General features: G+C 49.1%; 1 long non-coding RNA gene across 1 annotated transcript in view; it reads left to right on the top strand.

Annotated features, from left to right (window-relative positions):
* LOC124292612 overlaps positions 1 to 23360 on the top strand; it is a 141413-nt gene extending 118053 nt beyond the window's left edge. The window contains exon 5 of the long non-coding RNA XR_006902487.1: positions 23255 to 23360. This is a non-coding gene — a long non-coding RNA (uncharacterized LOC124292612). The remainder of the gene's footprint in view (positions 1 to 23254) is intronic.
* The last annotated feature ends 1931 nt before the right edge of the window (positions 23361 to 25291 follow it).

Genomic DNA, 25291 nt, shown 5'->3' with positions numbered 1-25291 from the left:
TGCGGGTGCAAGGCCATCGCGGAAGCGGCGGCTTTGTTGGTCTACACCCCCCCCCCCCCCCCCCCCCCCCGCCGCAGATAGACGACTGCACGCGGTGTTATACCTACTCTTTGTTACGCGGCGAGAGTGCGATCTTGCGACCTTGGCCGAGCCGGAAGGCGGAAGGCGATTCACCCGACGATTAGCCGCTCCTTCCGCCCCCGTCTCTTCGCTCCTCGGCTCGGGTGAGTAGAGAAATCTGCTTTCTCCGCGAAGTGGCCGATAACTCGTCGAGGCACCCCAATTGACTTTACGGAATACAGAAACAGCATACGAGAGAAGAATTATCAAAATCCCGAAGATCGCCGTCGTGTTCAACCTGCAGTTGCCTGCTTCAACCGAATGGAGGGAAAGGGATAAAGAGAAATGGCGACACCTTTCGCTCAAGTAATTACGGTAATGGTTCACCGATCTACTTTGGTAAGAGAACTCTCTGAACTAATCCAATCTTGCCCTGAGATATTGCCTAGTCTTTTTTCCGTATTACGAATTGATGAAGCCAGCATTGGACGCAATGGTCAGCTGCCACTCCTCCAATATTAATTTCCACCAAATGTCAGTGGATCGGTGTTTTTTTCTTCTCCGCACAATCCGGTCCAAGTCACCGGGTCGATCAGTAGTGACGAGCTCTGGCAGTGTCTGAAACACGAGAACAGCTGGCTTGAGCGGTATATTACTTTGGGCGGAGCGGCGACCGCGATATTTCTGACAGACGCCAAATGTCAAGGTGGCGAATCGGACTGAAGCCAAAGAATGAGAATTCATTCCGGGATGCGGAGGGAACGGTGGAAATATGTATAATTCGGCTCCCCGCAGCACCCAGACGCGTAAAGTACGCTTTGACGTGTGTTTGTTTGCTCGGGGTCCGATGGGAGCTCACAGAGATACTTGGTGGGGTCCGAAACGGTAGCGGATAACATTAGCACACAATCGAAGAAACGGGCGAGCGGCGAACGCGGCGATCGAGCGAATGCGCAATGCGGCGCGCGCGGGTCACAGGTCAGACCGGCAACTTGGTCCCCATTGTGTCGCCGACCATTGTTTCTCGGACTCCACGCTTACGAATCAGTTTACTTACAGAGAGTACGAACGGTCACTTGTCGGCTCTTTTATTCTACGTACATATATATATACGTCTGCAAAATATCGGCTGCACTTTTTGCTAACGATGAGCCGCTCATTTTTCTTACCTCGATTATTTTCGCCTCCAACTTGTATTTAATCTAATTATTCTTTGTTTTATTTTTATCCGTTGAATATAATTATACGGTATCGACACTGCTGACGATGGAAATTCATTCCTTGAAAGTTAGTAACACCTTTAATTTCAACGTCACGGGGAATGGATCAGCGCTCGCTCGCTGGTACCAGAACCGCGATCGGTAACTTTTAAGGGGGAGGCTTTTTTACAAGGAGCCCCGACAGAATTCCGAGTGAAATAACGCGGCGTTCGCTGGTTTCACCTGGTTGACCGGTTGACTGGTGGGCACTTTCTGGTTGATTGATGTCAGCGGACGGTTTCATGGCCTCCGTCCTACGGATGGGGTTGAATACAGTTGGCGCTGGACTGGCAGTGCTTAAGCGGAAACGGTCCATCACGTGACCACGTGACCACGCGACAGTCCAGCCTTTGTTCAGCGTGATCATTAGTCTGTCAATATGCCGAAACGACGCTGCCGACCCACTGCAGCATCTACCACAATGCCCCCATTGTCTTGCGGCTCCCTCCGTCGGCGTCCCACCCCCGCCTTATCCACCTGCCTCCCTAGCGGCGGCCCAACCCTTCCTTACCGCTACTCTCGGCGGTGCCGTGGGCATTTTTTTCGATCTGCATTTCCATTTTTCTTTCGCAGACACATCGGCGCTTTTGCCGGGGCGATGTGTTCCAGCCGGTTCTGCACGCATCTCGCCATCGAACCGATCGCTAAATCTCTGATCCGAGTTGATTGGGTAATCCCACGGTGTTAATGTACCTCGCCCTCTGCACTCTGCACCCTGGGCTGATGTCGTCGAGGAAGGATCTTCCGCTGATCCGCGCACCACACCACGTCGAAGCCGCGCGCGTTGCGAGGGGCGTGAAACCCACCCGTAGCAGCGGCCCCCCTCGGCACGAAGAACACCGTAGTGTGTGCTAAATCCAGATATATGATGCGCGCCCGTGACATGCAAATCTGGGCAAAGCCTGCCGCCATTACCTTTTAAAATCTTTAAAGTGTATTTAGACAGCCACCCCGTACGGCTCTCTATATACGATTCAGTGAGAACATTCTCCCGCTGTAGTATCCAGATTAGAGCAGACTAAACCTCGGGTTGTCGGGGGTGCGTCGCAGCTTCCGGTGCTTTTTCCACCACTTCGCCTAGAAGGCGCGTTACACGGATAGAGCAGCTCTTTTTCATCTCTATCAAATTAGCGCGGATTTAATGACGCGCGGATTCGCCGGACGACTGTCTCTCAAGCATGTACGCGAAGTTCCCTTGTCTTCTACCGGGTACGCAACCGAGTGACACTCATTGTTCCTGTGTCCACTGATGCGGGTACATGCCAACGTCTGATCCTCCCAGCGGTGCTCACCAGACAACGCTGGCGTTTTCCACGTAATATTGAAGGCTGACTCGAGGAGCGGACTCACCGTCGACGAGAAGACAGTCGCTGGTTACGACGGGCAGCGAACGATTGATGCGAGCCTCTTCGGAGACGAGTTTTTGTCGTTCTCCGCCGCCGCATCGGAGTTTATTTCATCGGCTCTGTTCCTCGTGCTCGTGGGTGGCTGCCGCCTCCTCCCCCATTCACCCCATCCGCGCGCGCTGACCGCCCCGTTTTATAGTGGTCGTATGCTTCCAATTAATGCCAGACAAAAACCGTCCGCGCTTGAGGGTGGTCGACACCAGCACCCGTTGCCGATGCAGGCTACACCGATGCCTCATCAAATCAAACAAGATCAACGCCGTATTTCATTAACGCGAAACATTGTTCACCGCTGATCCACGCGGCGTCCGCAAACCCGTGGTTATACACCGGGTACGGTCAGGCCGACAGGCAACACGGATTTGGAAAATTCCCGATTAATCAGTTTCCCCGACTACCGCATATCTACATACCGTCCTTCGTCAACGTGGACTGAGTGATCCTGACGTCCCGGAGACGCGAAATTTCTGGTCATTCACCATGAGCTGGAATTTGGAGTCTCGACTCAAGAGTACGTCACCTACTCATTGATCGAGTGGTGAGTGCCTGATTGCGGGAGAATTCGCAATCAGCGGGGACGCGGATCACTTCGGAACCCTTCGCGATCGAATCACATCGTAAATGAAGACAATGTGTTTTCGGAGCTGAGCTATTAATGCAAGTTGTTCGATCGAAAGCAGGGGGCTTTGGTATGCCTTCGAGAGCTGCAGGGGACTCTACCAAGACCAATAAACAGGCAGGAGCATCGCTCGTGCGATCTCTGCAACGGCAGTAGGTATATACTCGCCGATTCTTGCCCGAGAGACAAAGCGATCGGTTCCACGTATTCGAGTTCTTGCCTGCTTCCTTTGGCTTTCTTCTGCAGCTCCCCTCTTGCATGTATATATGTATTATATATATATATATATATGTCTATAATATAAACTTCTGTTCGAACAGCAAGGTCTGCGCGTCTTGGATGAGCTTAAACCGTGAAGCGGTGCGTTCCTCGCTTCGACCCGTACGGATATTTTCTTCGCGTTCCCCAACCTCTCGAATTACTTCCGGATGATTCGACCAGCGATCGCATTCACCTGCACATTCCGCATTCTGCTTTCATCCCCAGCGGAGCCTAATTGCCGTCCAAGGATGCAGCTATCGATCTTTGAAAATGAAATTTCCGATTCGTCTGCGATATTTCGGAGCTTATGCATAATACCTTATATACCCGTGACGAGATATCAAACAGTTATTAAAATTCTCTTAGCTTGAGGCCGTAGCGCCTGGGGACCGATTTGCTTCCAACGACCTGCACGGTCTGTCGTATTGCCCTTGGACTAGGGAAACGACCATGGCACTCGTCGAGGAAAGGGTTGAGCGCGGATAGGGTGGCGTTTTAAATGCATAAACAACGAGCAGCGCATCGAGAACCGCACCGATGGAATCCCGTCCCCACATCTGTGAATCGCGCCCCAACTCGGCCAGCGGACGAAGGATTCTGCTCGGCAGAGTCGCCTAACACACTTACAAGAGCGAGGGTCTAACTCTGTTTGCTGCGCTTAATATTTAGATGGAGGTGTTGAGAGGGTTAATTAATACGAATTGCCCCGCTAGGCTCACTGCACACCCTTCCGCTACCCTCGCTGGCAGGAGCCTCGCGACGCGCCATTCCGGGACTTAACACCAGCGTCGTGATAAACGCCGCGACGCACCGCGAATTCGGTTGGCCCGAAACTTGATCCTGCCGTTCACGTTAGAATGTGAGTCGCTTTACAGCAGCATGGACTTAATTCGGCGCGTTCTAGCCACTAAAGATAGAGAAATTATTACTATCGCGATATCGCCGATCGGCACGTGGATCATATACACGTTAGTAAATTAAACGAAATAAAACTATTCGGGGTAATGGCAGCGGCGGTTCTAACTAAGATTCTTATCGAATCTTTCGAAATGTTTATGAACACTATAAACGTTGCGTTTGAATTTAGAGTTCGCTTCGATAGTCCCAACGATAACCGCGCTGGCTCTGGCGATAGCGACATATACCTACTCAGACGGAGCAGTTATCGAAATGAACATGTACGTGTACAGTTATTCGAAAATCTGAATCATTTGTCACGTGACAAAGGGACACTAATCCCCGGCCCGAGGTCAAGCCCCCGGAAACACGAAGGCTGGGCACCGGGGAAACGACGCCAGCTATAAGCAGCTATACCCGATTACGAGGAGAAACTGGCCACCCACATGTCAGAATCGACACCGAGCTAATCCCCCATGACTCGCGACAACACTAGGTTTGAAAGGTATGATAATAATAACAGTCGAAAATACTTAATGGTGAAAAATATCCCGCTGAATAATATTCAAGTTGGTGGAATTAATGGGTGAACGGCGAAAGGTGCAGCACCATTCTCGACCCTGCTAATGGGATCGTTGTCGCAACGTTAGAGGTGGTGAAACAGCAAGATAATTCATTTCGTCTACGCGATGGTTGAACCCTTGGAGGGCCCCGACGCCATTTGGCGGTTGGGTCGGGTAGCATAGAGTCGTACAGACAGCCAGGCAGACAGATGCGTATAGTTGTCGTTGCCCGAGTCTCGGCGGTGAAGGAATGTATACCGTTGTGGTTCGTCGAGCCTCTGAGCTTCTCCTTTGCCCTCAGTCCCACCTTCACCTCCACCTCCACCACCACCCCCACCTCCGGCGGTATTCCCCTTCGCGTCGAGCAGCGGATAGCTCGGGAACCGTATAGAGGTTTTAGAGGGTAGAGGAGTTCGGAACGAGAGTGGAAGCTGCTAATGAGGCCGTGTGTAATTAGGGAGCTCGCGCGGCCTAATGAAGCGCTTACCTACCTTACCTACCTCAGCTATACCAGGCCTCCTCTGGTTCCACCCCCGACCCCCGCCCCACGTACAAGCCACGCTACATCGCGGGAGCTAGGCGACGGTACTTTGGCCAGAAAGAGAGAGGAAAGCGAGAGGAGCGCCGATGAGTCGTCCTACCAAGGCTGGCGGCTGCAGCCTCGATTCACACCACCACCTAGCAAACCGTTGATCACGCTTTGCGGGGGACGAGAGGAACGGACTCGAGAGGGATGGGATGCAACTCCGCGTTACACGCTACCATCTTTGGAGACCATTACGAGATTAACCTCTCAGGGATGTATTTATCGACGGGGTGCCAATCCCCAGCCGGGAGAGAAAGCGATGCAATCCATTTTTGGATCCAGGAAGTCTGAACCGTCCGCATCACCCGATAAATGGTTCCGCGCGTCGTACCTTATTTCTCCGTGAAAACAATTGCGGGAATCTTTGAAGGACCGTTGATACCAATCACGAGTGTTCGGATATTACCTCGTGGTACCTGCGTCCCTGATTCCCTTAAGGGCCCTGCTGGTTCCTCGTGAAAGGGGGGCGGGGAGGAGTACGGGGAGCGTGGGCCAGTCTTATCTCTCAATTCACTCGCCAGTCCTCGTCCCTCCCCAGAAACCTGGATCGGGTCTCCGGGACACGGCTACTGGAAGTGGAATCACGACTTGGCGTTGGCCACGGACGCTCAGGTTATCTGCGCCATTTGCATATTAAACTAACTCACAACGTGCGCGACTACGGCGGCATATTTCAAGCGGATACGCCGACTGCTGCTGCTGCTGCTGCTCCTGAACATTGGACCACTCTCGACGGCGAGGCTGCGCTGCTCACTCCCCGCTCTGACTGATTCCCTGCAATCCCGCTTCATCCGCCACCTTTTCATACTCATTCAACTTTTTCGATACAATAATTCCGGGCGCCAACTCGCTACCAATATGCATTGATCGACTCGCTCGTCTCCCTCTCTTAATTGCCGACCCAAGCCCCACCAGGACCCACTGTAACCAAGGAACCGATGCTCGACGTTTTAAAACTCGCTCACGAGCTCCGGTTCAACCCCTGGTATAATATTATTCACCACATCACAATCGTAAGGGTACGCTTAATGCTGCTTGAGCTTTTGAAAAAAGATCCTCAATTTCCCTCCAATACGCGGATGTAATCAGGAAGATCGTACACATTTAATGCACCGTATTATCACTTTTCTTCCGCCGTTTACTCTATTGAAACAGTTGGACGGAGGTAAGCTTTGAACCAGAAAGGAGAAAAAAAAAACCCGTCAAGGATGCCGTTCAAACCATCGCGCCGTTTGTGGGATCGCACCGTGGTTTTTGCCACAATGCCGTCACCGTATTGTCCGCAAGAGGGATTTCACGTTTTCACCCGGATCTCTTACACTGCGCGTACCCGGAGTAAACGCTTCGCGTGACAGCGATAAATTTGGCGGATTTATTTCAAGCCGGACCAATCGGGTGGAGGATCTTCTCCGTGTGAGCACACCCTTACCAGCCTCGTTGCTCTCGGAACGTACCTACCACACCCTGACAACATCTTAATTCGCGATAAAAGGTATTAGGACTCGGAACCGTCTACAGACTGGGTGGCGAATGGGATGGGTCCAGGACACGCAGCCCAACCGTTCCCAGTATCCACGTCAGATTAGCATCTTTTAAGCCTCGGAAGGACATTTACCGGCCCAGTCCTGACGCTGTACCAAGGCTCCGGGGCTGCGAGCCGAACCTTTGAAATGAGCAAAGAAAATGTTGGTGCGAAAAATTACAAACGTCATTGCGGATCCTGAAGCGAGGTGGTTTCAAATTAGGTATCAGTCATCAATTTATGGTAAATACGTCGATATTCAATGGTGATGCAAGCATGCATTTTAAAATTTTACCGGAAGAAACATTGAGGTGAGTATTCGATTTTTAGTTAGGAAGCCACGACGCGGTTTCATTAGGGTTTAAAAATCTTGAAAATTTTACAGCGGTTATTGGACGAATCGTCAGCCGTCGAAGTGCGGCCGCTTCGAACAGTAAGCCGGAAACTGGTTGACAGTTAATTACTTTACGATGATTATTTACGCCGTCGTTTGCGGGAACTGGGACGGAATTATTCTTCTGTACAGCGCTCGGCTAGAGTACTAGCATACAGTCAAGGGAATGCATCAAACTGAGAATCGGAATTCAGAGTGTTGATAACCCGCGTTAAATCGACGCACGTTACAACTCTGGCACGTGTTCACAATATTATTTATTATTTATGCTAAGTTATGCGGGACAAGCTATAGCTGGCCAGCGGGCTCAGTCTGGCGTTTGTCTGACCAGACCGTCGTCTACGGCCGCATATTTATATTAATTTCGTGTCATCCCGTGGCTAAGATAATTATGTTAATACAATCGTATTGGTCCTCGGTAGTCCAATTATAGTTTAAGATACCGAAACAGTCGTGCGCGACACGTCCCTTCAAGATCTCGCATATAAATGCCAGGATAATCTCTGATAATTAAGCCAAAAAGTAGCCGAGTAGTCGTTAAGTTCGATGTGCCAGGCACCACTTAATTCCTCATTAGAAGAAATACCCTGTCGGACCTATAATCTTTGAGATTAACTTGATGGTCGTAATTTTTTGATTTGGTTTCTTTTTCTCCGAGATTTTTCCTTTCCTCCCCTCCCCCGGGGTAGCCTGCAATTAGTACTATTTCAAAACTCTTAAATTTTATTTAAAAACCATTTGAGAACTCCACTTGTTCCTCCATTACCGTTTACTTACGCTCGTCATTATCATGAACTCATTCAAACCAAAGCTCATCACGTCCTTAGACGCCGAAAGTAACAAAACAGAGTTCAGATGGCCGGCGTCTAATATACTGCACATGTTTTTTGTTTCTGAACCCTATCCATAATTCATGCAATTGGAATATGATACTAGAATAAATTGCGTTCATCTTCAGAAATTCTTTTTATTGGTATTAAAACTAGGTTTCGCTGCCCAAGTTTCCGTTAGAAAATTTCACATCATTCAGTATATTTTGGATGAAATTGTATGCTGCAAATATGCTAATGAATTATCAGCTTGACAGAAAGTGTTTTGATACAGAGAATATGAGAGAATGACATCTATCAACTTTATATTCGAAATTGTGTACGTTGCTCATGGAAAACTGGACAAGAAACAAAAATACGCTTCGCTACTGGAAATGGCGTGAAGCCCGCAAGCACGCATGGTGTACGGTCGACGACTCGAATAAAGCATCAAATTCCCGAATCCACTTTCAGTTTTGATAAAACGCCTAAACATCAATCGGACTCGAAAACGGGTCCGTAATTTGAGTTTACCCAGCGGCGGGAGGACTTTGGTCCAAGTTGAAAGGCTTCCGAGCCGCGGTCGGCGTGGTCAATAATTTTCCAGTACGTAGCCGAGGTCGGGTGATGCATCTGCTGAATATGTATGAGCTCGCGACACCCCATAGCACTGAACCACTATCTGTGGGTGATAGTGGGTGCTCCAGTGGGGTGGTGTTCTGGTGGCGCAGGGGCAGGGAAGGGGAGGGAAGGGAAGAGAAGAGCAGAGCAGAGAGGAGAAGGAGGAGACGAGAGAAGAGGCAAAGGAGAGGGAAGAGAGAGCTTATATCGCTTGCAAGAACCACCCCGATGGCAACTGGAGCCGGAGTCTAGAACCTCACCCATCATACACAGGGCTCTTCGGCTCTCTTCTCCACCCGCATCGCTCCACCCCGTTCCAGCCTCACTCACCAAGTATTCCCGGCTCCCCTTGCCCCCCTTGTCGCCCAGCATCTCGAGCCAGTCACTTCCAGGGAAGCGCGAACGAAGCATTATCTTAGCAAGGCGAACTTGGCTCGTAATTCCATCTGGAACAGATGCCGATGACTATAAGACGCAGCAATACACGGTGGTGCCGCTCCTTCAAGGAATACCACGACCGAGTGTCACTTCCGGCCTACACACATGCACGGTATCCGCAAAATCCGGTATCAACCTCGACCCGTTATTAGCTTGCTCGGAGTCTATCAGCTCCAGATCAAAATCTTTACGGGTCCATCAGGGATCATACACTGGCGACACTTTGCCCGGTTCCGGGTGATGTGATGGGAATTACTCTTATTCGGACATTCGGGTGGTTCAGCACTTCTTTGACCCCGGGAAAAGACGACGTAGTCGCCTATCTGATCTCAGATATCCGGGCCTGAACGGACGAGGAAAGATTCGACTGTCAGTCGGGAACTCCAAGTGGCCACTTTCACTCCCAGTTGGGCACGGTGTGACTACGATAATGTATGTATATACACCCCCGGTACGTATGTATGATAATATGTAGGTATCTGCATATTATAGCTATTCATATAACGAGAGAGATATTGAGAGAGTTCCGCTAAATAGGGATGGTTGTGCCTGAGCGACGAATCCCACAAGACAGGATGAGATATTGCTGGATTAGGGTGCATTATAGTTTTAATCCAACCGCGTTAAAAGGCATCGGTTCTCAATCCGATCTGCAAGAATTCAAGAATTTAGGTGGCGAATTATTTTAGAATGGTCCATCTCCAAGAGTGAAATGTGGTTTTTGTTTGAACACTTTCGTTTCTGAAACTGGGCGAATAACGCAATGCGTAAGGACAAAGGAATCACGTCTGTTGCGTAACTCGTGGGGGAAATTGGTCGGGTTCGATCGTTAAACAAAGCCGCGACGTGCGACATCGCCGTAGAAGAAAGAAGATAATGTTTAGGGTTGCGCGCTTGAATCGCGTAAATTCGATTCCGAACCCCTTACCGGATTTCTACAGCAGGGTGGAGAAATTAGGGTAATATTTACAGCGGGGAACCGAAGCGCAACCCTTTCATTTCGGGGTGAACTCGTGCTCGCCGCGACGCCTCGTTGAGCGCCACTGTCAGACGGGGAAGGCGTCGCCGCGTGGTTGCCGACGACCGGGTGCCCGAGGCCCGCGGGGCGGCGGAGGGCGTGAGGAAGGGTTGATCTTCCCATCCGGGGTGGGCGATAATAAACCAGACCAGTGGTGCAATAAAATATATCCGAAGCAGGCGATGACTTGTTCAACTAGGGGTTGGCTTCATTACCGAACTCGCTTCATTACTAACCCCTTATGCGCAGGCCATGCGCAGGGCTGTCTCAATTCCTCCTTCGGTGAAACCCGAAAACACGACCGAGACGAAACGCGATTCGCTACGATTCCTGCGGTGGAATGTCTGCGGGCTGTTTTGATGCTCGGGGTCCTTTTTCGCTGGCAAATATTCCGGTGAATTGCGGTATCCACGGGGTAGCCGCAGCGTTACGCAGACGTAGGTGGAATCTGAATATGCAGGTCGACGACGGTGCGGAAAACGTTGGATGAAACGGGGATAGAGATGGAGGTAAAAGGAGGGATCGTAAAAGCCGAGAAACCGGAGCTCAGTGGAGCGACAAACGTACCGGCAACGACCCAGGAAACAAAAACGCACTTGACGGTGGATACTCGCCGGTGGAATAGCGAGAAACGGCCGGGCGGTGAGGGAGGTTTGCGATGAAAGTTGAAGAAAACGCGCGAAGAAGGGAGAAGAAAATATAACGACTCACGGAAGGCATAACGCCTGACTTTACTGCCTTTTAAAACTCCCATAAACCTTCCTACGTCAAACTTTTCAATTTTATGTCTCAGCGTTTCGTTCTTCGGTACCTACTCTCTCACCCACAGCACTTAGACCTTCCTCTGAAAATGTCCACGGGACATTATTCGCGCAATTCTTAAAATGATAGATGTGAGAGTGATAACTACCGATCTTCGAAAATAATTTGCTACACAATTGTCACAACTGTCGGCGGGTTTTAGAAAATAGAAAATGCCATGTCTACTTTAGATCTCGTGCTTTCTTCTTAAATCTTTCGTTCTATACAAACGCTGCGACGATGAAGAGGGCCTACTGACCCACGGGGGCAAAGGTCGTGCCTGACCCTGATCTCGACCAGCACGAAGATCGCAATCTGGTCTCACATAACGGAGGGTAGGTGTTGGCTGTCTGTGGATCCTTATCTGCACCCCGTCGAGGCGTCGCGGCGTCAAAGCTCCGCGAGGCATTGGCGCAGCGCATAGACGCGTGAAATGAAATTTGACAGATCAGAGCGACGCTCGTTTCAAAATGGCGTTAGCAGCCGCCTCCCGCGCCTCTCACCGTGCCCCACGGGCATCGCCCGCCACCCCCTAGCATCACCCCCCTCGTAGCCTATTTTATACAATTCTCTTTTATCTGTTCCCACCCTGATTCCCTCGGGGCATGGGTTCGAGCGACCGGAGGCCTCCTTAGTTCCAACCCGACACCTTTTTACAAATACATCACACGCCCCTCTGGCCGACCGGTGCCCTTGTTCGGGCTTTGCATTTGCCTAAGCACATCAACCGTTGAAGGGCACTTGGAGCACTTATGCCCGGGTCGGCTGGTACTTTGCGCTGCAACGAGCCCGCGTCTTTCAGGAGGCGGGAAGGGGGCAACACGCTGGATGGTCAGCCTTAGGCGTTTTAGACATTTGTCACTTCCGACGGATCCTGGCAGACCTGCTTCTTTCTAATCCGGTTTCGGAAATTAATCGCGAGCTACTTAGAGTCGCGAAGGATGATTAACCCACAATCCGATAGCTCGGCTGTCTTATCGAGAACCTGACAAAGTTCACACCTAAAAACTCACACCCTGGACGAGAAAGAGATCGACGTGAGCAACTTCTACAGGCTGTTGTTGAAATGGTCTTTTGATAGTGAATCGAAGCAGCCGTTATCTAAGATCAAAGTTCCAACATCCGGGCGGGGCTGAAGTTCGGTCCCATTCAGGGTACTGTTACAGGGTCATTCGATCGAGCGGCAGCTATCCCCGCATCGAAAACCAAATTATATGCTCAAAGAATCGCTGATCTCTATTTAGATGCTATCTCTTCCGTGATGCAAACCGGACCACCAACGCCAACAACGAGGGGTGTCTCATAATGACAGACGTGTGAACAGATGAGCATCAAATTTGTTCAGAAACCACTGCACACAACGCGGTGCAGCGGTGTGCAGGCGATATAGGTGACGTGGGGAAACCACGCAGTGACACGGGGAGAGAATCACGGGGACTATCATGAAACGAGCCTTGAACCGGTGGTCTGAAACCACTGGCATTGCCTTTCCCTACCAACCGCAATGCCGATGGAACGGTCACTCGTTTTTCAAGTCCAAAATATTCCTCGACTCTCCGACTCCGATGCGTATTTAACACCATCGGGAAAAACCACTGACCTTGAACGTGGCCAAGGCTACTCAATGCCCACCTATAACAGCAAAGCGTGATGTTACACGGTTGCATTGTCTCAGGACGCACGGTGCAGGCATTAACATTGGCGATGGGCGACATTTCGGTGAAAAGTACCACTTTTCGTTGCACGATCGATCGCTTAAGACCTTGCTGTTTCCTCGGTGGCGTTGTCCCGCGGCTCGCCACCCACCTCGATGCCCTCTTCTGCCCTTCGCCGCCCAAGAGTCGATCCCGTGGTCTTCTGGCTGAATCCGAAACCGACCGACCGACCAACCGACCGACCGAGCGACCGACTAGTCGATGGTCGCTCTCAGTGCGATGACAGCTTTCACACCCCGAGCACGTACTCAGGGCAAGGACCGACGCAAGCTCTACCCACCCACCCACCCACCCACCCCTGACCCTCTCTTGCTCTCTCCCTGATTCTCTCAGCCCGATGCGTCTCTCCTAGAACACGCCATTGTGTTTCGTTCTGGCAGAAGAGCCTATCTCTACAAGCGGCTACGGGTGTGCGTCAGCTTCGGCGCCCGGTATGGATTTTCGAAAACGGTTTTATAGCCCAGTGGACAAGCGTGGACGGAAACCTGCGATTAGAACGCTGCTCGTGCAGGCCTTGATTGAGCCGATCCTGTCCCGGCCCTGAAGGTTACTTGGTGCAGGCGTCGGAGCGCCCAGCGGGTGTCTGGAGACCGGTTGCAGGCTTCCGCGACGCCGTTTTTCGATTATTATTCATCGAGTGACGCCCGGGAAATCCAAAGCAACTAAGAGGCGTCGGAACCGGCTCGATTCGGAGCGCAATCCGGGCGGCGGAAGCCGATGCCGTGAGTCACTGCATCGGGCCCCTGCTGCATGCTCGACGAGACCTGCGGAGAACCGACTCGCGGGTAGCTAAACAATACTCGGGTGGGTGGGGGCCCGACTGTACAATACCAAAACCGACAATGGGACACGTACCTTCGGATGGAGGCCGCGGCGACGCCACTCCCGACACCGACGCTCGCACCCACGGTGACATCGCCGTTCATCCGTTGGGGGCACATCCGAGCCGTAGCCGCGGTATGCCTGCACGTACGTATAACGTATCCACCTGGCTCGCATGGCTTGTGTGAACACTGCTCAATAACTGTGGCTGACACAGTCGTGGGGGTCATCGTTCTGTAATAAGGTCATCGCTGCGGATCTGAGGAGGCTTAGCCAGGGTGACTGGATACGGCGCGTTCGCACAATGTCAGTGATAATTGTCTTTCCATTAATTCTAGATGCCGCTTAGGTGTGTTATTGATCAGGATCAGGACAACGGCTGTCGCCCAGTTGCGAAACGTACAATTTCTACCGATGGAAACTGTGTCAATAAGTTTCAGCCGGTGAAATTATAAGGTGGGCCTCGTCGACGTTGATGATTGTACGCAAATTAAGATGGCTAATTTATTCTCGATTCGCACCACCCTCCATGGCATCGGAATGTCAGCTCTGCGGAACACTCCCGAGATGGAGACACCGCTTCGGCTTCGCTTCTCCGTCTCGCTTGGACCCCCCGGACATGCCTGTATAACATACCTCATGCCTGCATCTGCCGCTTACAAGACGCCTCGAGGTGTTCGAATACGCCGACACGTCCCGCGAACCAAAATTCCTCGCAAATACGACCTGAGGACAAATTCACCAGCGGTGAATCTGCGGCCCGTTGTCCGGTAGGCAATACGAGCCGATTATATACGGCCATCATTGTTTTATTCTGATCTTACGTCGTTTCGAAATAATTTCGACTCGGCACGAGCTTTGAATAGTCAATGAGTTACTCAGGTTGAAAAGAGTTCAAAGGGTGTGAGGAATGAGTATTAAGTTTTTGGCAAAAGAGCAGGTAAATCTAAGAACTTTTAAATTTATTCCGATTGTATCAGACCTTCTTATATTCAATCGAATACGTCCGATTTTTCTAGATTAATGTTCAATTCCTAATGACTTGAAGATCCGTTATTCAGTCGATACGTTAATGATCACCAACCGCGACACGATCCATGTCCGTAGGCGGGAATAATTAGTGCGATTCAATGTGCAGGGTGATAGCGGAACGTATAAAATAATAAAGCAATATCTGGAATGGAGGTAAAATTACTGATATATCAGCGTCCCAGGGGGTTTGACATAACTATGAGCTATAGTACAGCCGCGCGGCAGTATACCGGAATAACCTAGCCCAACCTAGGCTAACTTAACTTACGGTCCCCATTGGCCAATAACGGCCTCTTCTAGGCCTCCACCGCATATCGCAGGGCCGATTCTTTATACGTCTACGGGGCAAATAGATCACATTTCCCGCTAATAAGGGAACTGGTGCGACGTTTCCCCTCCCCAAACGTTACAACCTATTCCTGACTGCACGCGCCCTGGGGTTCCCCGGTTTTCGCGTTTTCCTGCCAAATTCCAGCCGTCTACCAATTGTGTTACTCCTCCGTACCCCAGCCGCCATTCGCTAGGGTGTGATTCATTGTCATGGTAATGTAACTGGCAATCGATCTGCCTCATTACGTCAGCAAAGTCTCAGCCGTCACGGGTGACCTTATGATCTTTTTTCCTGAATTCATGGGAAAATCTATCGCCCCGATATGAGCCGCCATGTACACCGGACTAGCTTCCGTACGAGCGCATGTCCGCAAACTGTGCAAACAGCTTCGAATCTCACTCCGACATTCAGTGAGTATCCATAATTTTCAATTTTCGTTAAATATCGTAAATCTTGTCCCGCCGTAACGTACTTATGGCATTAAACGGACCTTACGGAGAGGGTGCTAGCTGGCGGTTCACCAGGATTCCTAGATTGTCGGGTTGCGGACTGGGTGTATAAATGCTCCGAAGCTCCGCCCGGTCAGATTGCCTGCCTAATTATCTGCCAAGGCACGATAGGGAGCCCCATCTTACGAGATGGAACTCGGAAATCCAGATGGGTCGGTAGGGTGACAGTCTCTAGAACGGGAACTGCCTTCCTAGGTCATTGTTACGTCATTACTCGCCTTTAGTACGGTCTTGTGATTCGAAATTTTGCCCTGTCGAGGACGATGGGAGCGCAGATTCACCGGAGTAATTGCGGGCTGTGCTAATCCTATAATTAGCGGTAACCAGTTTTTAACTTTGACATTCTAGTTCCCGCTACAAAATTAAGGGTTGGAAATATTCCAACCGAACAATCAAAGCTGAGCGTTCGGTAATTAGAGGCTTAATTAACAGCTGACGCGATACCAAATTATGTACTAAACTTCTCAGGCATTGAAAACTGTTTATCTTTTGCCTCCCCACCCTCCTGTACGGAACTTTCTCAAGCCGTTAATATAATGTCGAACAAACTTGGCCAACTAATGCTGGGTTTATCGGCTGCAGTGTAGAGAGCCCGCCATTGTTCACTCTGCAAAAATGAAGTCTCTTATCTATTGCGAAATCAACAATAAAAGAAAAATCCAGTGTATTATACCCGTTTCGAAAAAACAATGTCTTTCTTCTACATTCGCCTGCAGTATGATCGGAAAATATTTCGCAAGCGAGATTCAATTGCCGGGCTGTTGAATTTCAGCAATAAAGTAGTTGATGTAACAGTTTTCATTCAATTCGTATAACCATCGAATGAAATCCCATTTCACCCGGGCTAACTGCCAGACCGTTGTACACCGATGGTACTTTTTGTTCATTTCTCCCTCGTCTATTCAGTTCTGTTTCTCCAGTCTCTGCTTCAACCACAGTGATAAGTTCATACGTGCGGTACCGACGTCTGGCAATACGAAGCGCAGGTGACCCATGGCCAAAGAACGATCAGCGTTGATCGAGCTCTCGTAATTTTCGCGGTCTGCGGCCCTCTAACATTGATCCTTAAAGGTGGACGCGAAAAGGAGCGGAAAACGGGAGAGTATCGTCCCGAGGACCTATCGCGGCATAAACAGGAGCCTTCGCATAGCGCTCTACTCGACTCGACTCGGCTTGGCGTTGCGTGGCGTGGCGAGGCTGAGCTAGGCGAGCTGCAATCAATACTGTTTCGGCTTTACGGTAGAAACACTCTCTCTGAAACAGCCTACATTTCGGGTCGAGAAGCGACAGCGACGAGCGGCCGCTCGGGAGCGGGACGGAGAGGGATGTAGGACGGCGAGGGCGAGGGTGAGGGGGAGGAGGGAGGGTCGGCACGGGCCGCGGTCCGCATACTGATGGGCTCGGTCCCGCTCCCGCGTACACCGGCAGCGCTGGAGGAGAGCTCCCAACAGCCCACGAACACGGGTACGGAGCTCGGAGCTCCGATCTCCTCCGAGAGAGAGAATTCCTTTCCCCCCCACGAACCCCCAGCCCCTCCGTCATCCGGTCCGCCTTTCTTCGTTCTTAGCAAACTTATAACGTAAGAGTGGAAACTCGTTGTTAACGTCGTCCAAACTACCCGCAGATTGATAAGCGGTGCATCAATCTCGTAGGTTGGGGGTAGTTTTAAATGGTAAATCTTGATCGCGATCCTGACCGAGAATATCAAATATTGAGATTCGAATTTGTAACGATCGAGAGGGCATCCACCCAAGGCTATCATACATTTGATTGCTGGAAGTTAAAGTGTAAATCGAAGGAACTTGAATGGCTGAAATATTCTTTGAAATGACAAGGAATTATTCGGGATATCTGGAATCGTTGGAAATCGTTGCATAAGACTTGAAATTGCATGATAGTGTTGAAGAAGTCGCGCGGCAAGCGTTGGAATTCATGAATACCCTTGTAAGTCTTGCGATAAACGGCGAGTGGTTTTAACTGATTAACGGTCTCTATATTAACTTCTATCTTTACACGGACTTCCCTTGATTTGGTGTGACTTCGTGCAATTTTGTCCAATTCGAAAATCACATTTGAATAATTCATTTCGTCACCAAGTTAATGACCCCTCAGTGAAATCTGTAGGACGTTTAGGAAACTTTCAACTCGGTCTAGCTTTTATAAATTACGGTTTTTTTTATCAATCTCTTCTCCATCAACCGTACAGATGTGTCGGTTATTTACGTAATTCCATGCTATACAAATTTGGAAACCTGGTCTTTTTTATCGCACATCGTTGTGTTAACTACCATTTGTTCTTGTGGACCTTCGCTATCGAGTGCCGGGTGGAAACATTCATAGTGGCTTCTTTTATCACTTTGTTTTTTGTTTTCGTTAGTCAACTTGTGATAAAAATGTGTTCAAGTGCTCCTAATTTTCAAATGTACCCTGTAACGGGAGGCCTTGAGGAGTAACTCCGAGAGTGGAAAGAGCGAGTATAATAGTTTCATGAGAAATAAGAACCGTAAAAGCACATGTAGGATACATATATGTATAATCCGCGCGATGATTTGATCCAATTTTCACTTTCTGGACAATTTGTCGGTTCTAAAAAGCGCAGAGGGTTGTTGGCGAAGGCCTTTGGGCTGAACTATAATAGAGCTCAGTCAGTAAGTGGGAGCCCGCTTCTCAATTGGCTCCCCATTGGGCTCGTTCCACTCATTGGATCATCGTCGTTCGCCGAAAATTCGATCATTATGATTGCTTATGATGTAAATGATGCCCCGAGGCAGCAATTGATTCCAGCCCATGGACTTCGCGTGGTCTGTACACACCCAGCCAACGCCACCGTACGTATGCGTACCTACCGCCAGACCACCATCCAACACCATCCCGTCAATTCAGGCGGGGTCAAACTTGCACCGTATAAGACTCCGAGGGGGTGAAATACGTACGTGGATGTTTAATCTGTGTGCGTATAGACGCAGTTACGTACCTCATACTTGCGTCTCGCGCGGACCGAAGGGACACCCCAGGGGCCTCAACCTCGATCCTCACCGCCTAATTTGCCCCCGGCTTCTTTATGGCCGTCATTTTAAATTCCACTAAAAAGTAAACTATACTTAGGTCCTGTCTTCGACCAGGCGTATGTAGTTGACTACATGGTCGTAGGTACAGGGACCATTCCAAGTGTAGGTGTGTAACGCATGAAAAGGCAACATGGACGAAGCCGTCTTCGAGATCGCTGTCGAAAATAATTGTTCCACGGATGAAATTGCCGGCACGTGAAAGGCAAGATCGACTGTTAAGGCAGAACCAAACGGACACCGGCTACTGGGCATTCCGATAGCGATTCGTCATCGTTATAAGACGGTGCACATCCCGCGCGTCAAAGTCGGTTATGCTGCGTTTATTACGCGCGCGTCACGGCATTGTCTGGGCTTAATATAGAAAGTATCGATTTGCAGTTCCTCTGAAGGATATATTTCTCGCTGATTTTGAGCGACGTGGCTATCGGAAGGCTTTGGGCCCTGTAACGCACGTCAGAGTAGCGAGAAACACTGCAGCCCGGAAACAATGGAATTATTAACGCAGTACAGACTCGAGTGATTGAATGTTTATGGAAGTGATTTCATCGCCAAGGAATAGCTTTCGAATCAGACGATATCGACGTGATACCGAGAGATGAGTATTATATCGCACAGGCACCCTCGAGGCGTACGGCGCATCGCACGGCAACGTCTTTCGCCGGTCGTAACGTCGCATCCGGTTTCGTTCGATCGCGAATCAGCCATCGATAAATCGGCGAACGATCGATCGTCACGTACCTAACTCCCGCAGGCCTCACGTACGACAACGTCGTCTGCTTTTTCTGTCCGGGGTGCCTTCGAGGACGCGCATCGAGACTCCGCACTGTCCGACACAGGAATGCCTACCGTCGTCGGAAACTAGGCGCGCTATCCAGCGCAGACAACATTCTCCTAGATTTTTCTATCCGTAAAAATCCACGAGCTAAGATCGAAGTAACAAATCGTATCAACGCTACTGGTCGAGTATACACGCAGTCGTATGATATATATCTATATATATATATATATATATATATATATATATATATATATATATATATATATATATATCTGTATATCAATTGCAGAATCATAGGCGCATTTTTATCCGCGGTTAATGATTTACGAGGAAGTATACGTTGGATAACTGGTTTTGATAATTCAACGCGGTTAATCAGTCACTCGATTAAGAATACGATAAGTTAATGGTGATCATACGCAAGATACTAATTGGATCTGTAACACATCATTATTTGTCTAAAATATAAATTTACCTTATTTTGCGGAGATACTAAAACTTCATTAGTGCCGTGTATGCATATAGCATCGCGCTTGGATTTCAAGAGAGATTAAATGATGTAAAGAAGGCCATAATTCCCATCTATTATACAACAACTGCGAGGCATCTACAGTAAAAACCGTAACACTGCAAAGTTATGTTGCAAAATTAAGTAATTTCTTGTAAAGAAATATCAATTTTAATCTCACTCGAGGCTATAGCTATTGCGAAAATCTAATTCACTGGTTTAATCATCATGTCCCTTGGATTTGAGGAAACTTTCTTGGGAATTATGAAAGGTCGTTTGACTGCCCAAGCTTAGTTTTCAACATCATTTCTCACGGTGTGTATTCATCACAAAAACAAAGATAGAGCTGTGAGGCGAATGCGCGGAATCCGACGTGGACTTGACTTTTAATTTATTAACCAAGACTATGGAAAACTGGCTAGTGTCGAAATATTCAAGTTGCACCTCGAGTCGAGTTTATTTTTTTCGTTAAACGTTAGGTTGTGTCTCTTTTCTTTTTTTATATTACTCTTATTTTTTTTCCGGCCGTATCTATTTTCTAATCTATTACTCGAAGTTTAATACGCGTCCTTGCCAGCATTAATTAGGCAGCCCACGAACTCGCTAAATACCGTTGCGACAGAGAAGGATAAGGAGAGAAGAAAAAGGAGACACCATTAGCCGCTACTTGTAACACCGGATCGAACCGCCACGTCCATTCCATCTAACGGGCATTCCAGAGGTGAGTGCGAGAGGAGCTGGTAGCGGCGGCAAGCGAAACGTAAGAGCGGATGAGACAAGCTGCTTGTTATACTTTGTCATTATTTATTACATCTATCGCTAATTGTTGACTTTAATTGAGAAAGTTCTCAGGCTAGAACGCCATGGGATTTCTTAGCAATTTTTATATACCGCGCTATCCATTTTTATCTCAAAGCGAACGCGCGGCGTCCCACAACGTCTATCGCATCGCATCGCATCGCGTCCTCGCGTCGCGACGCGCTGCACGTGTCGTCTTGGGTCAACTTCTGTCCTATTTCGTAAGCGATTCTTGGGTACCCATTAAAACTTGTTGACATCTGATGGGAACATCTCGCCAGGGCCTCGATAACAAGATCCGTTAAGCCGTTAAAAATGGTTCTCAGCAAGGCCCACCGCAGGCAGATTTCTCACCTCTGCGGCCGATTACACTTCCAGATTTCCACCGGTTATTTTTTCGGGTTACAAGGTCCGTGAAAATAAGGCCCAAGGGCAACACGCCCAGAGTCAATAGCAATCGCAGACGGAAACCCGGTGCAGTATCAAAATCCTGCGGGTTTTTCGGGGCTGAAACCACGGAAGACAGCCAACCCCGTACGTATTGCAGGCGACAGCTGTCAAATGAAATGTTAAAAAACGTTAACCAAGCGAAATTCTGAGTGGTACGTGAGGAGGGTGCGCCTCGCCTCGCCTCGTCTCGCCTTGCCGGACGCCCCGGGCGGCTGAGTCTCCTGATCCTGCCTATGGTGCTTCGGTTTCGAATTGATAACCCTCCGACAGCCGCTGCAGTTCGAGAGAACAACCCTCTTCGACTTTGAGTAGATCCGAGCAAGTATGAGAGGCACATGACGCGCAAGAATCGAAAGCTTAGAAAAGCAAACAGAGACGCAAAATAACCGACATTTGCTGTCAGTGAGTCTGGAATAATTTCTACTTTGCCGTTTAATTCGATTCGGCTCTGACTATAAACACATAGAAGTATTTAACGCCCGTAATTAATAGCTTCGATCTCGGACAGACGCTAATGCTGAACGTATTTCAACGGAATACATTTCACCATACTGGGATGTTTGATTACCATATTATTAACGATCATCGGCCAGCCGGTATTTGATGAATTAAAATCCATTTGGAAGAAAATAACAACGTTTGCTGTAGCTCCTGCGCGAATAGTGCGATAAGCCTAGAAAGCATCCGTGCATATCTTGCTATTCATCGGACGTTGGTAGTATAATTATTAAAATTGTCTCGGGTGAAAATTGTTTCCACGTATAGAAACAATGGAGAAAAATATTCATTGACAGCGTTTAACATTGCAGATTGATCTCTGCTTGTATATACTGTACATATATATAATATTCGCTGAGCAGTGAATTGCTACCACGGGGTTCTTAGATTAATTTATGCAATTTTTTCAGCTAACCTCACGGTTCTCTCTTCGCACATATATTTATCCGTTTGAGTAATTGCAGTTATTGCAATGTTGTGTCACTTCAATCCCTCCCTGCTCGGTGGTCACGTCAAACATCCTAGCTATCCGGCCTGACGCGTGGCCGTGCTAGATTTCACTCGGTTGACACTGAAAGATCGGTTATACGAATACGCGTCTGTATCCGATATGCTACACAAGCATGCATGGACGCATGCATTATTCATAGTATGTACCTATAATGCGTCTGTAGCGATCGATATCGAGCGAATCACATCCGCGCTGCTGAATACTCGCCTTTTATGCATCGCGAATCACTTTCTGCTGTATCCTGATCATTCGCGATGAAATTGCTACTCAATTTTCCTCAAGGAATACGGGGTGTGAAATTCCTGTTTCCAAAAATTTTCGTCCTCAATACCCGACTGCGTAGCGCGCCACTCCGCGTCTTTTTCTTCGAAGCTCATTGTTTTCTTAGAGGTTACCGCGAGCCCCGACCCGCCAACGGTTCCCGAAGGATAATTACGCGACCTCTAATGTCACTCCTTCTCCAATATATTTAAGAAAAATTGCACCGTCTTTCAAGGGGTCGAGATGCCGATGTCGAGGTTCGAAAAATAATGACTCTACTCGTCAGATGACAAAGAGAAGAAATTGCTTATTGCGGGGTAATTGTCTTTGGCGTCGCGGCGACCCTCTTCAGCCACCATAATATACAGACTAATATATGCACCGTGGCTCGTCTACAACTCTGGAACGCCGCCGAGCCAAGCTCTGTGACCACCCCATAGAATAGAAAGAGAAATAGAGAGACAGAAAGAGAGAGCTTGCGATACGGATGAGGATTGCGGATGGAAGAAGGTGAGGGGCGGGAACGGGGGTTGCGTCGAGGCCTTATTCGCCTTTATTGAATTTCGAGACACTTCCGAGAGGGGTGCTACAAGAATTAATTCACGTTCTGCTGCATTGCTTTTTATGATATAACTGCGGTTTGTTAGACGTCATTCACCAAACGAATTCAATTTTGGGGCATACATATACTGTTTACAATTTATTTTTTTCTCTTTCAGCTCACTTGCCCTGCAGTCATCGTCCACACCGCACAAGAAGGCTTCGTTACGGATAACAAGTAGACAATGTGCCGGTCTATACTGTTATTTGCGAATCTTTGTGATGCCTATTGCATGAAAATCAGTTGATTTGACAGAAGCTAAAACACGTTTAGCTCTCAGTCTCCTTTTTCTCAAACTTCGTAAAGTCTACCCTGTCAACCAGCCTGTCGAGCCCTGTATAAAGAACTGGCTTGTATAAATTGCCGTAGGAAAAATGACTCAAATTGGGTACGTACCAATTGACGGATTTCCTAAGCGATGGATACCGTGATCGCTCTTCGGTTCATCCTCAAAATTTCTAGAAGCCACGTGACTTTTAACGAGTCAGATGCATTGGTTGCATCACACGCCTTCATCCCTCCCGTTCTCCCTCCCTCCCTTCCAACCCCCACCACGTCGCCATCCTCCTTCTCCTCCTCGTCTGCCTCTCCCCCACTCCGTATGAACACGAGGAACCGGATACCATGGGACCCTGGCGAACTGGCACCATACGAAACTGACAACACTTACGCTTGCCAGCTACTTCCGGTTAGATTTCCCCCACCATTACCCTTGGTCACTGGTATAAGACGACCCCCAATCGTTCTTTTGATAGACGTGAAAAGAGGGAGTTTGCGTTTTTCGTTTTCCGAGAGAGCGAGTTAGCGCAAAGGAGATAAAAAGATCGAGAGTTGGGGAGGGGGGATCGATCCACCTGGCAAAAACTGGCACGTGGAAATCGCGGAACACACGGAATCGTGCATACTACACGGAGCGAAAGCACACGGTGCGCTGCGGCGGAGTGCCGCGTGCTAGCAACTACTATCTGTGGCAAGCGCGTCGGCAGCGAGACTTTGGTATACTGGGAGTATGGTAAGTAGGTGCACCCCTCACCGCCCCCACCCCTATTCGGAGATCCGCGCTTACCCGCCCCTCTCGCCGACGAGCCGCGCGCGAGCCAGTCGCTGCGGACTCAGGGCCGACCACGTCGACGGCGACGTCCGACCACCCGGAAGACGTCGCAAAAAGGAACGTGAGTTGATGCACGAAAGATATCACGTCCTCTGGGTCAGAAATGGTTATTGCCAAACCCTGTACCGATATTTACATTAGTACCAAGATGCGAGTCCATTTGATGATACTTCTGGGATCAGCGAAGAGAAGGATTATAAAGGTCAATTTGAACAAATGATCAGAAGTTCACCATTGCTGACTTCATGTATCCTTCTGAATTCCAAGTACCTTGAGAGACTTCTTTTTCATTGGTATGTTACAACTTTACACCGATGAGAATAGAAGTGAATTGTCAGGGTACTTGGATTTAATTCGAGCGTCTTCTCTCCAAGTGCAAGACCTGGCCTGTAACATCTCGTGGCCCGCAAACAACTTGGCACATCCTTGCAGGCGAGAATACCACTAACACACGTCTATCCTGGCAGGCAGGGAACGTAAAAGACAACGTTTGCATGCTAACATATCTATTATAATACCCTCTGGTTGTGGGTCCCGCTCCTTCTCTCTCGTATCCGCGTCTGCTTAGCGTCGTAGCAATGCACCGGTCTCCTTCTACCCCGCGCATAAATGACTTTTCAAATGCAAAAGTATGAATGAGATGCAGTTGCCATCTCCGTCCAACTCACGGTCTGGTCTGCATCCATTACACATCCTACTCTCCCAGTCTAAAGCCCGTTCCTGATATCCCCACCAGAAACGACATCAACGTTCCCTTTTCACTGGTTTGTATGAACTTGGCGACGGGAGTTTATTTGCAAATTATTATGTGTAACGAAAAATCTCATCCAAGTTGTACCCGAATTCTCACCGTCCGAAAATAGAGTCCGATGACCCGCACCAAACGGCTACCTGAAATCAAGTTCAGCTACACCTTATAGTTTTACAGTTGTCACACCCGACCGTGGTGTAGATCATTTTCACAGGGTGTAATTCCCGTTTATTTCCATCAAACGCATTCGTTCACCTCCTGCGCTACGGCGGCGTCTATTATAAGCCGGCTTG

The sequence above is a fragment of the Neodiprion lecontei genome, chromosome 1, assembly GCF_021901455.1.
Source record: "Neodiprion lecontei isolate iyNeoLeco1 chromosome 1, iyNeoLeco1.1, whole genome shotgun sequence".
In the NCBI taxonomy this organism is placed as follows: domain Eukaryota; kingdom Metazoa; phylum Arthropoda; class Insecta; order Hymenoptera; family Diprionidae; genus Neodiprion; species Neodiprion lecontei.
Note: the sequence above shows the minus strand (reverse complement) of the source record. Positions and strands in the feature narration are given on the sequence as shown.